We start from the raw sequence: 15,171 nt of genomic DNA on the forward strand, positions 1-15,171 counted from the left end.
GTGGAGTGTACCAGCTCCTCTGTGACTCAGCTCCAGTAACTTTGTGTGGTGCCTGCTGTGGGTGCCTGCTGTGGGTTTGGGTGTCATGGGGTTTCTCGACAAGGAAGTGTATATAGTACTGGTCACTCGATGGGCGTTGAGTGGTGTTGATGAAGTGGACGCAGTTTCCACATGCGAAGATGGGTTCAAAGGTGTACTCTGCTTTTTGGCTCAGTGTAGTGAAGAGTTGGCTCAGTTCGGTGTTAGCAAGCATCTGCCAGAGGGTTATGGATTGGGGGTTGTTGTGGTATGTGAGGTGGAGGCTCCACTCAGGAATGAGTACGTAGTCCATGGAGTAGATGGCTTAGTGTGGCATGATGTTGATGGTGTCGGTGAAGCGTTCCTGCATTCTGTGGTCCCTGCAGTTGAGGGTGCCGCTGACTGTTGCTTTGTGGCAGGTCTGGGTCGGAAAGTGCATATGTTGGGCGGTGGGGAAGGTCTGGCGGCAGCGGCAGCAGCAGAACTGAACGTGAGCTGTGTTTGGTGTGGCCCATTGACATTTAAACGTTCTCCTGGCGTTGACTGCGAGGAGGGATGATGAATGGTAGCACTAGACGTTAGGAGAGCCAGGGTCCCTGCTGGTGTTTTTGTTAGGCTTGCGGACATGTGCAGACAGGCTGGACATTGGTGCGCTGTTGGAGTGCTAATAATGCAAAAGAGCAGCGCACACTATTAAATAGGTTATATATACTTCAAGTCAAAAATATGCTTTATTCGAGGTTTCACTCATAAAAGCAGATCATTCAACATTTTAAAAATACAAATAAATTTGCAATTAATTATGTTAAAAACTGAAACTTCCATTTTACAGTTATTAACTAAAGCATTCATTTTACAGTTATGTGACTTGAGTTACAGTTCCAATTTTAGGAAATAAGGACAGTGCAAAATTAGCAATTTGTTAAAATTAGTACAAAAGTTAAAATTTAGCAGTTTAAAACAGTTATGTGTGTAAAAACATATAAATAGATTACAGATGAATTAATTGGTCAGAGAATAGTCAAATGACTAGCAGTCTCTGCCTGATCGACCATGCCCATCCAAGATACTTGGCAGTAGCTGTTAATAGCCATGTCGAACTGTTAGTGCGTATAATACGCAAGGCAACAGTGCTGCTAGTTGTTCCCAAGTTCTTGCACATCGGTGTTAACCAAGTACGCCGTGGATCAGAATAGGCTGTGCAAGAAAATAAAAAATGACCAGTTGTTTCTTTGGCGATGCCACAAGCAGGACAGCTGTCGCTAGCTCCACCATCCCACTTTGCTGTCAAAACTCTAAGAGGGAGTGCACCTGCTCTCAGTTGGAAAAGGAGCTTTCTATCACCGGGCCTTGTTATGATATCCCAATAGAGTTCTAGGCAGGGATAGAGTTTCATTTCTAGGAATGTTCCAGCCATAGATGCTATATTCGAGCTACCCCATCCCCTAGAGGCTACCTTCTCCCAGTAAATTTCTTTTAAAACTCTTTTAGTCGGAAAAGGAGTTCCCGCTGGGTCTTCCCAAAGTGATCCCAGACCAAGCTCAGTCAAAATTACACTGAGTGATTTGGGCCACTCAATTTTGTGAAATACATCTGCCTTGATAATGTCTCGAAACCCCTCGGCATAATGGGAAAGCTCTGGAGTCGTCCAGAGCCTTCGCCAATACAGAATCGGTTGAAGCCTGACCAAGTCTGTGACAGCCTTTCTGCCCAGGTCATACCTCAGAGGCAGTAGGGGAGTGCTTTTAGGTACACCAGTTATTGCCCGGAGGAACTTATTTTCCGAGGTTTGAAGTGCAGCTACCTTCTCAAACCCCCATAGCTCTGCACCATAGAGTGCTGAGCCGAGAGCCTTTGCTTCATATATCTGGAGAGCTGGCTTTACAGGTTTGGTCAGGGATTTTCTGTGCTCTGAACTAATAGCACCTGACAGTTGCCTGTGTCTCAGTGTGGCAAGGTCTATGTGCTGTCTCCATCTGTTCTTGCTCGATATATGGATCCCTAAATATGTGAAAGCATTCACAATCTCTAGGGGCCGGCCATTCATAGTAATTTTAGATTTAAAACTACGGTGGGGTTGAAAACCATAAGTTTTGTTTTGGCCACATTGACCTCCAGGCCGTGCTCCTCACAGAATAAATCAAAGATGGACAAAGCGTTCTGGAGTCCGCTCGGAGTCTTTGATAGAATGAGCGTGTCGTCTGTGAACATTAAAATAGGCATTTTTATGCCAGATAATGAAGGAGCATCCACCTTCGCAGACAACATACGGGCTGCAACACCATTAATGAATAGTGTGAAGAGGGTCGGCGCCATTGAGCAACCTTGCCGGACGCCCCGCTCAACAGGGAAATCCTCAGTCACCTCACCATATCCCCCCCCCCACTGAATCCTAGCAAAGTTTGTTTCGTGGAGTCTTATTATTAATGACAATAATTCTGGAGGAACACCCATAGTCTTAAGGACTGACCACAGCTTGGACCGTGGCACTAGGTCGAAGGCAGCCCGCAAATCGACAAAAGCTGCATACAAACTGCCTCCGCCCAGTACCACAGTCCTCCATTGCAACAAGGTAAAACGGAATACCTGGTCCACCGTACTTGTGGACCTACGGAATCCTGCTTGAAAGGGTGACAGAGCGTTGTTCTCCTCTGCCCAGTCAAGGAGCCTATTCACAATCACATGGCCCATTACCTTTTGGAGGGTATCAATAAGGCTTATCGGCCTGTAATTGCCAGGCTGTGATCGGTCACCCTTTTTGAACACTGGTATAATTACCGCACCCTGCCAGGAAGTAGGTACCTCTGCACCCTGGGCAATAGCGTTAATAAGAAGGTGGATGTACTTACACCAGCGTTCCTTATCATTGATAAAGACATCCGCTGGAACTCCAGCTAGTCCAGGAGCGCGCCCGCTGGACACAGAGCTCAAGGACACCATTATTTCTTTTGAGCTGAAGGATTTATCTTTGAAGTGGATTAAGCCTATACCCGCTACTGTAGTGACCCGTTTAGGCTCAACATACTGCGTTTTAAAGTATTTTACCCACTCCTCTACTGGAACGTTGTTATCTGGGGGCTCGGGTTGTCCCTCACTACCCCACTTGACAATGCTCCAGAAAGACCTAGAATCATTTCTATCGCAGGCTACTTTTAACTCAGACCAGTGTTGTTCGTCCCAGGCTTTCTTTGCCTTCGCTATACTAGCCTTATACTCCTTTCTAGCAGATTTGATAGTAGTGGAATGTCTACCTTTTATGGCAGCTCCTAGAGCCAGTCGTGCTTCCCTGCAATGGGCATTAAACCATTTTGCTTGTTTGGGGGCTCTCGCTCTAGTAGCTTTTGTGGGCTTCAGAAAGTAGTTTTTAATTACACAAAAGAGACTGTTATGGATTTCAGCCACATTACTCGACCCAGTACTAGAGGAGTTCATGTGTTCAAGGGCTAGTATTGCTTTATCTGCCTCACAGTTAATGTTGGCTATGGCCTGCTGGTTGGTTACTACATTTACCCACCTTAGCCTGTGCATGTCATTTGTAGGGACCGTTAGGGGAGGGATAAGGAGAATAGAGCCCATGGGCCCATTGGCGGAAGTCCACCATTTATGCTCTGTGCACAGAGGATTGTGGTCACTCTCGCTCCTCCACACAACCTCCATGTCACAGACCAACGGCCATAGTTTCAGGCTACATAAGACATAGTCAATTCTGCTTTTATGTCGCCCGTTATCAAATGTACTAGGCCCAATTTTGCCACTCAAAGTCCTCCCATTTAAAGCTCTTAAGCCTTTTTCGTAGCATAAGGCATTCATACTAATGACATCGTCGGTCCAGCGTACAACTGGGTTTAACTCTAGTTTGGGGACTCCCCATTGCATATCTTCTTCGTCCCCAAGAAAATCATCATCTATGGCTAGGGGCTCAAATGTTCGATTAAAATCACCTGCAATGACAATGTTGTGATCTTGTGAATGAGTGTCAAGGAGAGAACCCAAGGCGGCTAAAACCTCTGACCTCCCACCCTTATTACTCCTCACATAAACATTGTAGATGTCAAGCGACCCCAGAGTGGTAGAGCTCATTCTGATTAGTTGTATATCTCTATGGGAGGTATCTATTACCTTGACAGCTATTTTTAGAGTCTGTCAGACCCAAATGGTTAAACCACCCATAGGTCTCCCCTTCGGACCCTTTAGTTCAGGCACAGAGTAATTCAGGTATCCCTGTGCAAAGGATGGATCACATAACCATGTCTCCTGGAATATACATAAATCATAAGAATTGACAAAGGAAAGCCAGTCGCCAGAGTCCAGTTTAGAACCCAACCCAGCAATGTTCCATGAGAATAGTTTGCCCACATTGTCCACGATACCGGCTGGGGGCTTCAGTGAAGAGTTCTCATTGTTCACCAGAGACGAATCTTGTTCCATTTCCTTTGGCAGACCTTGGTGTTGGACAGGACCAGTATCAACCCCACTCCCAAGGACCGGATCAATATTACGACTTACTATGGTGGTGACATCGCACTCTTCAGGACTAGGTGAGATGTTTCTTCTCAGACTGAGCGTACCCTCCCTTTCATTGGCTCCCATCCAGTTCGCACTGTCTTCTGTCTGTGAGACCAATGATTGTCAGTCGTTATTGTCTAGCCCAGAGTTAGACCTGCCACCTAGTCTTTCAGAGGGTGCAGCAGTGAACACCAAGGTGTGGGGCATGTTTTCCTTAGCTGAATCTGAGAAGGAGATGGGGCACTACTTCTAAACTCCAGTGCGAATAGGTTTTCTGCAAGGGTTGGGGTTTTCAAAGTTAACTCTATAGAGTCACCTACAAGATTTGGAGAGCTCAATCTCTTCGCCTCTACAATATCCTCCCTAATCACCGAGCGGCATCCTCTAACATGGCGTAGCCAGTGGATGGCTTTGTTCGTTAGAGAATCCGGGTGCTCGCTGTTACCAGACTTTCCCTTCGTTAATTTCGGAACATTGGTCATGTATATTTTGTTCTTAGAGTAGTATGCTTTATTATGGAGACTGTTTGATTTGGGACCGAGGTTATTTGTCCCTAAAGTTGGTAAACCCTCGGAGGCTTTAGCTGGCCCATTAACATTTTGACCTCTTAATTGGCTGCACCCCCCTCCTTTAAGATCTCGGGAAGGCTGGTCACTATTCCTCAATTTTATGGATAGGGATCCGGAGTTTGGTCCTACTATTTTCCCCTGTCTCTGGGTATTTGATTGGTTCGGGGTTTTAACCACGGGAGCTTTACTTGGAACTTCACTATGAGTTTGGGATGAATTATATACTGGCGGCGCCACTTTGCCTATTTTTTTTGGTACACCTTTGCGTTTATCAGTGATCATTGAGGTTAAATTTACGATCAATGACCTCAAGGCCTCTATTTCATCCCTTAGTAGAATCACTAAATTGGACAGAGTACTAACGTCCATGGGCAGTGCCTCATCCCTGCTACTATTATCGCTAGAGTGAGAGGGAGACTCTTCATGGACCTCAGCCAGAACTGCAAACCTATTTCCAGTAAGGACCTGCGAGCTGAGACTAATAGCTCAGTCTCCCTCTCAGAATCAAGGGGAGTAATCCTGCCTGCTACACTAGCAGACTCATTTGGTGCAATTATACAATCCTCAGTGGAGTTTGTCATACTTTTCTTGGCTTTACATTTCCTTTTTGCCTTGAACATGGCTGGTATTTTAGGGTGATCGTTTAGAGCATTTGATAGATTCAAAGTGACCCCAGCATTATCGGTATCAAAGTTCTCTGTTTGCTCGTCGTCAAGGATTTCTCTGCACTCGTTCACGAGGGTGTCGATACGGTCCATTACATCACTATCAGCTACTTGGCATGCCTTTTTAGATGCTCTCTTCCTCTTGTGAAGCTTTGGTGCATTGCCTGCCCCGTTCCCCCCTCCATCGATTTTCGTTTCCCCATTAAACTAGGATATACGGAGGATCGATTTATCAGAGAATACAGTATATAGTCCCTAAGGTACAACAGTCACAGTACAATGAGAAGATCCTCGTACGGTTTTTACTGGTAGCGATGACCCTATTTTTGGAGAGGATGTTAGAGATGTGGCCTGTCCCGTCCCAGGTCGTCCCCGGACGGCCACAGACGGCCCGCCCTCGGTCCGCAATGCGGACGAAGCTGTCTGAATTTGAGCGCCTCCAGTCGCGCTCTGCAGGAAGTGGGCGGTATCCTCCCAAAGCAGGCTGGGAGCTGTAGTCTCAACCCCGCTCCGCTGCCGAGCCTTGCCACCAGCTCGGCGGCGGGGGAAACCACAGCGTCAGGAACCCAGCGTTGTTCGGCAGCCCGAGATGGTCCGGTGAGGCAGGTAAGGTTTGTCGCCCCTCGCTGTGCGCCTACTCGCTTTAGGCAACGACCCCCGCTCCTCCGAGGGAGCTGTCTGAATTTGAGCGCCTCCAGTCACGCTCTGCAGGAAGTGGGCGGTATCCTCCCAAAGCAGGCTGGGAGCTGTAGTCTTAACCCCGCTCCGCTGCCGAGCGTTGCCACCAGCTCGGCGGCGGGGGAAACCACAGCGTCAGGAACCCAGCGTTGTTCGGCAGCCCGAGATGGTCCGGTGAGGCAGGTAAGGTTTGTCGCCCCTCGCTGTGCGCCTACTCTCTTTAGGCAATGACCCCGAATAGGCTCGGGGTAGGGACGAGCAGTTGTGAGGCAATGTAATTTGCATTGATGCTGCTCATTTGTCAGAAGATACACATGGCAACCATGAATTCTAATGTAGTACAAATCACACACCACAAAACTATTAACACTGCCAACACAGCATGCATAACTACTACTAATGGACAGATCTCTCCATCACATGTCACAGGTGATCAAGGAAATGCACTCACCCAATGGCTGAGGACACCCCACCAAGCCACTAATGCCCAGGCCCAGGCCCAGAGGCAGTATAATTTGACCCTCGGACGCACCAGGGGCTTTGTGGAGCGCACATTTGGCATGCTAAAGTCAGGTTTCCGGTGCCTTGACATCACAGGTGTTAGACTGTTGTACAGTCCGGAAATAGTGTGCAAGATAATCATAGCATGTTGTGTATTGCACAATATATGTGTACGCATCAATGCCCCATGGATCCAAGTGTCAGATGCACTGGACGATGCTCAGGATGATGAGGAAGATGAGGCTGGTGGAGCACACCCCACAGCTTCTGCAGCAAGAACTGCCAGAAAGAACCGAATCATAAACAATTTCTTCACCGGAACACAGCACATCGTGACTGTCCTTAGCAATCATATATCCGTTCCAAATTACCCCAACCACAGTATGTGCAAATAAAAAAAAACCACACACATACCCTGTGTGCATGTTTCTCCTCTGCATAAGTACATCACTCTGACAAGTGAAAGTTTTAGGATAATTATGAATTTTAGGGTGTCATTTTAGGCAAATCATGAATTTTAGGGTGTCATTTTGGGCACATCATAAATTTTATGGTGTCATTTGGGGCAAAATATTGAACTTTAGGGTGTCATTTGGGGTTAAAACAAGCTCTTCATGGTGTTTTTTGGGGTCTGAAATGAAATTTCATCTAAGACTGTTCATCTGTGTAAGAACCTGCATGTAGGGTGCAAAATTTGCCCGCATTAACTTCAACGTGCTGTTTTTTTCATACTCGCTATGGAAAATCCATTGCTAAACACATTGAACAATACGAAATATTACCCCTAAGCCTATTTGTGTGCAGATTGTTACCACTTTGTCAAAAAACGGGCCGCAAACACATTAAGTGGTGTCTGCATTCTTCCTGTTTACATGAGGAGTGCTGTACACTTACACTTTTACTTTTGAGCACATTTCTGGTTATTGTGGAGAGTGTTGGAGGTGTTTGGTGTTGTGTGGTGCAGATTGATGATTCAGAGAGTGTTGTTGTGTCCTGTGTTCTGTCGATAGTGTCTCTGTGTAGTGTGGTGTATTTGTTTTTACTGTGTTCTTTTGTCTCTTGTCCTCAATATTGTTGGGTGTTTGTCTTGGGGGAGTTAACTTTCTTTGTAGTTTTTGGGGGTAATCTATTGGGTTTCTTTCCTTCTGGCAGTGGTTTTAAGTGTGTGTAGGGAGATAGTGGTTGTGGGCAGGGAGGGCAGGATGTCAGAAGGGGCATTGGGGGGCTTCCTCTGGCTCGTCAAGTTTTACCTGCCCTTGATGGTGGAGAGGGTAGGGCGTCTGTGTGCAGACGGTCAGGTGGGAGTGTGTGCACGTGCAGATACGTGTATTTGGTGTGGACCGGACTGTGCGCCAATGGAAGCACTGCTGGCAAGATTGCCTGGGCCGTGAGGGTGACCTGTTGGACCACCTTTGTTTCTTTTAATCAGGGTGGGAGACCCATTCATTAAAATAGTTTTCACTGGTACTCCCTTACCTGTTTTAAATTCCCTTCAGGTCATACACCTCCACTCCTTCATCTACACTGATCAGGCCCATCATCCCCCCGGCACCAAACAGCAATTTGGAATAATAGATCTCCACCAAAGAGCCACTCATAGGGAGCCCGTCATCAGCCCATATGATGAAGCATGACACCTGGCCGGGTGTGTGAGGGCCCTATATTCCAAGAGGAGGAATCCTCATCCTCCTACGCTTCATGACCACGCAAAACCAGTTTTCCCTTGTCTCATAATTAGGAACAGCATACCTTCTGTATCTTTACTACTATTCAGGCATGTATGCTGGACCTGTCTAAAAAGCCCTTAGTCCTTCCTTTGTGATTGAGTACATGTCCCATGCCATGCACTGTCATGTCAGTCTCCCAGGCATGTAGTCACTGATCCTGGAATCTACATTTCATTGTCCAGGTCACTCTCTGACTTCACATTGTTACGCTAGAGTGTAGGCTCCCATGTTGCAGTGACCTTGTGTTTCAGATTTGAATGAAGAACATTGGCATATTTTAAGGACTCACATTTTGTCATTTATCGCATTTTACAGACAAAATGACGGCAGAGGAGTCCCACGCCTTTCAGGTGAGGAAGGACCAGTACCTCCACATTAAGAAGGTTGCTAAAGGGTACCTCAACATGGCACGGAGGTACCAGAATGACCGGGCAGCAGTGAGTTGGAAGTCGGTGCCCGAGGGTGTAAGACGTGGGAGTAAGAGTGGCACACAGGCCATCCCGGGCCCCTCAGGTGTCAGTCGTGAGTCCCAGCATGGACAGGCAGTTACCCATCCCCCCAACACCACACACCCAAAGAACAATGCCACCTGCACATGCTGATCATGTGGTTCAGTTCACTGCGTGGGACCGGAGAACATTGTTGGATAATAATGTTATACTGGCAGAACTGCGGAGGAACATGGCAGAGCTTCACAGCCATGTGATGGACATTAAGGCAGCCCTTGGTCTCCCACGAAGACTGAACATGTTGAGCCCCATACCCCTCCTATCCCTTTCCCAAATGTTTTATCTTGTCGTTTAGATAGTGGTAGGTAAGTATTTTAAGTGTTAGGTAGTGCAGCTTTAGTGTAGGTATAGTTAGTTTTAGATTTTAAGGTAGTTTTAGATATTTATTATTGTATAGTATTTGGGGATAAGTTTCCTTTTCCTTTGGGTGAGGGGCTGATGTCTTTGTTGTTAAAAAAAATATATATATATATATCTTTGTGTAGGTTAACTGTGTAGTTAGTTTATGTATAGCTTAGATGTCTTTGTCCTGTCACATGATATGCCTTAAGGGTGGGAGGGCGTGGTTGATGTCTTAGATATGTAATTGCGTGTTTAGGATTAGTTAGGGTAGGTAGTTTAGGTAATTGACAAGTTTTTCCTAGTTAGTATAGATAATATTAGTACTAGTGATGATTAGTGTCAGTTTAGGGTAGTTAATTTGTGTACTTCAATAATAAACGGTTACTAGTTTTGATTTCTGCTTGCACTTATATGCAACTCATACCATCACTGGACACTCCGTTGAAAATGTAAGTGTCTTTATGACATGTTACTTATGAATTGTGACCGGATACCTTAGATGTGAGCACAGTAAACTTGCATGGATAACAGGGTGGTAAGTAGGATTTATGGCCTAGGCTAGGGACAGCTGTTTGTGAAGTTCAACATCTTAAGTGTGACTCACACAGTTGGACAGCACATCGTTGCCCATTTACAACACAATGTAGAGACATGGCCTTGAGTGGATATAGCATTTGCAAGTGTTATCCATCATGGAGATGGATGTATGTTCCGGGTACCACAGATTCCGTCAAGCCCCTGCATATCACATGCTCCTGGCACAGAGTCCATCTACAAGGCACAGACCTTGGCACACTTGCTGCGTAGTGCAAGTGTGTCAGCTTCATTTGAATAATATGTTTATGTGCCTGGAGGCTCAACCTCCGGGACATGCAGGAAGTAATCTTTTTGTGGGTCAATTGTGATCGGCATATGTAGAACAGTGGGCCTGAGTCACAAAAGTCATTTGTGAGTAAGTCATGACTTTACGATTTCCGGTATTCACAAATGGCATTTAGGAGTAGTACAGTTAGGTATACTGACTTCACTTCTCCTATATGCCTTTTGTGAATCACTTAAGTTGATAAGTCATGATTTCGTCCCAGATAACGTTTTTATGCGGGCACACTGTTCTGCTGCACACAAGAGGGAAAATGTAGCATTGCTCCCTGTAGTGCCAGTGTCATAGCCACTTCTCCCAGCCGAAACTTTTGGCATTGGCTCATTTTTTTTTTTTTTTTTAACATCATTTTTATTGCATCACCAATATAAAAGTACAGACAAGATATTCAGCAACATCAAAAGGTTATGGACCAGTTCAATGGACGGTATTCAATTCCATCCAGAGGGGTTCCTTCTGCTTGCGATGCGGGCAGCTTCATCTCCGTCTTGGTCTCGTGCGTCTTACATTGTCCGACCGCTTCATTGTGCACATAACCCTGGAATGCTTTTGTGATTTACACCCCTCCCCCTCCCCAAATTTCGGTACCCCAACATCCCTCCAAACCAGCTTCCTACCCGCCCTCCCCCGTGGTCGCGCTGCGCCTGAGTAACCATGTATCTGTGCCTGGTGTGTTGCAGGAGGAAGCAAACAATCGCTAAGGTGCGTTCTCCTGTACAGTGTTGGGATCTGCATCGGCTAGGTCGCTCTCACCATCCAGCCTCTCATCGTCCACATCCCTGAGCGCCTGCACCATCACCTCCCATGCAGTCGCCCTTTCCAGTGCTTTTTCGTCATTCGACCTCCAGGCCATCTGGTATCGTAGGGTACTATCACACGCGGCCCATCTCAAACACTCCCCATACCATTTTTTGTACGTGGGCCCCACTCTGGACTTCCAATTTCGTGTGATCTCCCGTTTGGCCAAGATAAGCCCTAAATCTATAAATTTACTTGACATCGTATTTCTAGGTGTGTGTGGGAACCAGTGAAGGATGCCGACTGCTTTAGTATATTGGATATCCCTGTCCGTCGCCCCGTTAAGGGCCCGCCCAACTTCCTGCCAATAGTCGCCTAAAGAGGGGCAATCCCACAGCATATGACATAGATCCGCCCCCGCTGTATGACATCTGGGGCAAGCAGCGTCGGTCGCCCCAAAGTACTGTTGGATTTTCCCGGGCGTGAGGTATGCCCTGTGGATAACATAAAAGTGGATCAATTGGAACCTGGCATTCCTCGAGCTCTTCCGCGCCCTCCTCAGCAGTTGGCCCCAGGTCGTGTCTGGTATCTCCACCTGGAGGTCCAGCTCCCACTTGGTCTTCAGGGCTGCCAAAGGTTGCAAGGCCTCCCGCTGCATCCGCGAGTACAGGCATGTGACGGCCTTAAAGGTTCCCGCCGCCATCATGGCGTACTGGCAGGCCATTGAGGTACCTGGTTCCCGCAGCCCTTCCCCCCAGTGTGCTCGCATGGCGCCTGTGACTGCCGCGTGCAGCAGGTAATCACCCCTCGGCAGGTCAAATCTCTCTTGTAGGTCCCGAAACGGCAGCAACACCCCATCTTCGTAGAGGTCACCCAGCACGTGTACTCCCGCCTCCTCCCACCCGAGCAAGCGTGACCAGTCACCTCCATGTGGGAGGGCAGTGACCATACCCAACGGTATTTCGGGGGCGTACATAAGGCGGACACCCGCCCGCTTGCGGGCCCTGTCCCAACATAGACGGAAAGTCTGCTCCTCGATCGTCAGGTCTCCCACTCGGAGTTTCTGGTGCAGCGTGATATAAGCCAGAACGTGTCGCGGGGTGCCCTCGGCTCTCGCGTCCTCGGGGCCTCTATATACTCTCGCCACCTCCTGAGTAAAGGTCTGCAGCTGGGCAGCGAGGTAATATCCCTCGAAGTCTGGCACTGCCATACCTCCCTCATCTTTGGGGCGTAACAGCGTGTCGAGCGCTATGCGTCTCCTACCCGTGCCCCACAGGAACGCTATGATCAGTGACCTCAGGCGTTTGAAAACCGAGCTCGGGATCCATACCGGCAGTGTCCTAAAATAGTATAAAAGCCGGGGCAGGGCTATCATTTTAAGCAGGGAAATCCTACCAGCCAGAGAGAGCGGCAGGGTCGCCCAGAAGTCCATAGATCCACGCAGGGCGTTAATGCAGCGAGTTACGTTGCCATCCAGCAGGTCAGACGGGGTATGGTAAACATAAACCCCTAGATAATGTAGGCAGCGCGGCTCCCACCGGAGCTCCTGAGCAGTGAGTGGGCACGGTTCTCCCGGCCTCAGGGGAAACAGACAGGATTTGGGCCAGTTGACCCTCAGGCCCGATAACCTACCGAATTGCTCCAGTAGCCTCCGCGCCCCCTGAAGTTCGGCGCCGGCATCGGCCAAAAACATCAACAAGTCATCCGCATAAAGGGAGATGAGGTGTGGCCTCCCCCTGAAAGGCAGACCTGCGTAGTGGCTGCCCTGTCTGGCTACCGCAGCGAAGGGTTCCATTGCTAACGCAAACAGTAGCGGGGACAGGGAACAACCCTGTCTAGTGCCACGCCTGATCGGGTATTGTCTCGAGATCAGCGCACCTACCCGGACCCTCGCTACCGCCTCAGTATAAAGGACCTTGGTCCACTGTATATATCCGTCCCCCAACCCGAAGCGACGCATCACCTCATATAGGTATCCCCATTCGAGACTGTCAAATGCCTTTTCAATGTCGATGGACAGGACAAATGGGGAGACGGTGTCTGGCCAGTCCACACCCATCAGTCTCGTGAGTCTGCGGATGTTATGGGTGGTGTTGCGTGTCGGTATGAAACCGCACTGGTCACCATGAACCAGGCTCGTCATGTGCACTAACAATCTGTTGGCTAGAATTTTACTAAGGATTTTGTAGTCCGTCGTCAACATAGATAACGGACGGTACGAGGACAGCGCCGTACCCTCCCTGCCCGGCTTCAAGAGTGGGATCATAAGGGCCTCGCACATAGAGCCCGGGAGTCGGCCCTTCTCCTGCGCCTCATTGTATACCTCGCGCAGCCGCGGAGCAAGATGCTCTAGGTATTTGCCATAAAATTCGATCGGTAGACCGTCAAGGCCCGGGGTCTTGTTTCTAGCCATCTGTTTAACAGCGCAACCTATTTCTCCGAGGGAGATGGGCCGCCCTAACTCTTCTGCCTCCGAGTCCTCCACTCGCGGCAATTCTAGCCCGTCCAAGAACTCCTCAAGCTCCTCCGTCCCTCCCGTATCACCACTCAGATAAAGCCCTTCATAATAGGCTCGGAACTTGTTCAGGATCCCGGGTTGGGAGTGGCAAGGCTCCTCCCCTGGTTCCTGGATCCTCATGATCGGCCCTCCCCCCCGGATAGGGTTAGCAAGCCAAGCCAACATTGCCCCCGCCTTATCACCTTCCGCATGCGCCCTCGTCATGTATGTCTTGTGGTCGAAGCTACGCAGCCGCTCCAGCTCTACCGCCAGCCCCTCCCGCGCCCCGCTAAGCCCCTCCTGCAATTCTGGGTGATTCGGGCGCCGCTTCTCAAGATCCCTCAGCCGTGTCTCAGCCTTATCTAAGTCATCCAACAAAGTCTTCCGTGCCCCTGCCGTGTGCCCAATACAGTGTCCCCGCACCACCACCTTGAAAGCATCCCATTCAACCGCCCTCATGGAGGCCGAACCACTGTTCTCTTCAAAATACCTCTCGATACGGTCACTCAGGGCTTCCCTGAACAACAAGTCGTCCAGGGTGTCAGGTTGCAGGCGCCATGTTGGCACGCAGTTAACAGTCACCATCCATTCCAGAGACATCAACAAGGGGTTGTGGTCCGATATCGTCCTTGCCAAATATTCCGCCCCCCCCACCGCAGGGAGCACACATTCCGAACAAAGAAATGCATCCAGCCTCACATGTAAATCGTGCAGGTGCGAGTGAAAGGAGTAATCCCTAGTGGTGGGGTGCAACGCCCTCCATGCATCCGTGAGGGCCCAGCTCTCCTGCCATTCTAATCTACGCTTGGCGATCCTATGTGCTGGGGATGCGCGTAGCGGGGGATGGGACCTATCTAGTAGCACATCCTCAACTGAGTTGAAGTCCCCTCCCAGAAGGACCGGTCCTGCCAAGTAACCCGCCAATTTGCCCGAGATGTTAGACAAGAAAGCGGGCAGGTCTACATTAGGAGCATACACATTGCAGAGCGATATCATCCTGCCTCTCAGCCTTCCCTCCACCGCCACATATCTGCCCTCTGGGTCTATCGACGACTTCGAGACTTGGAAGGGGACCCCCGCCCGTACCCAAATCAATGTCCCCCTCGCAAATGCCGAAAATGTCGTGTAAAATAACTGCCCCCTCCAGCGCCTTTGCAGAGCCGCCCCTTCCTGCTTATTTAGGTGCGTCTCCTGCAGGAACGCTATGTGAACCCCCCTACGCTTGAGGTACGCCTGGACCTTATGTCTGCGCGCCATGGATTGCATGCCCCGCACATTCCAGGTCACACATTTCAATGCTCCAGTACTAGCCATTCCCCCCTACACAACCGGACCATACAACAAAGAACAGTGTTCGCCTAAGTCCCGCGACCACGGGCCCTTCCCCCCACCCTCTCCAAACAGGAAGCCAAACCCCTGCAACAACTATAACCCCTTGAGCAACCCCAACAGCTCGCAACTCCCACCCCCCCAGGACAGGCCCCCCCGCAACTGGAAGTACCCCCATCCAAACCAACACTCCCGACCACCCCTCAAGGAAA

This window comes from Lissotriton vulgaris, chromosome 8, assembly GCF_964263255.1.
Source record: "Lissotriton vulgaris chromosome 8, aLisVul1.2, whole genome shotgun sequence".
Classification (NCBI taxonomy): domain Eukaryota; kingdom Metazoa; phylum Chordata; class Amphibia; order Caudata; family Salamandridae; genus Lissotriton; species Lissotriton vulgaris.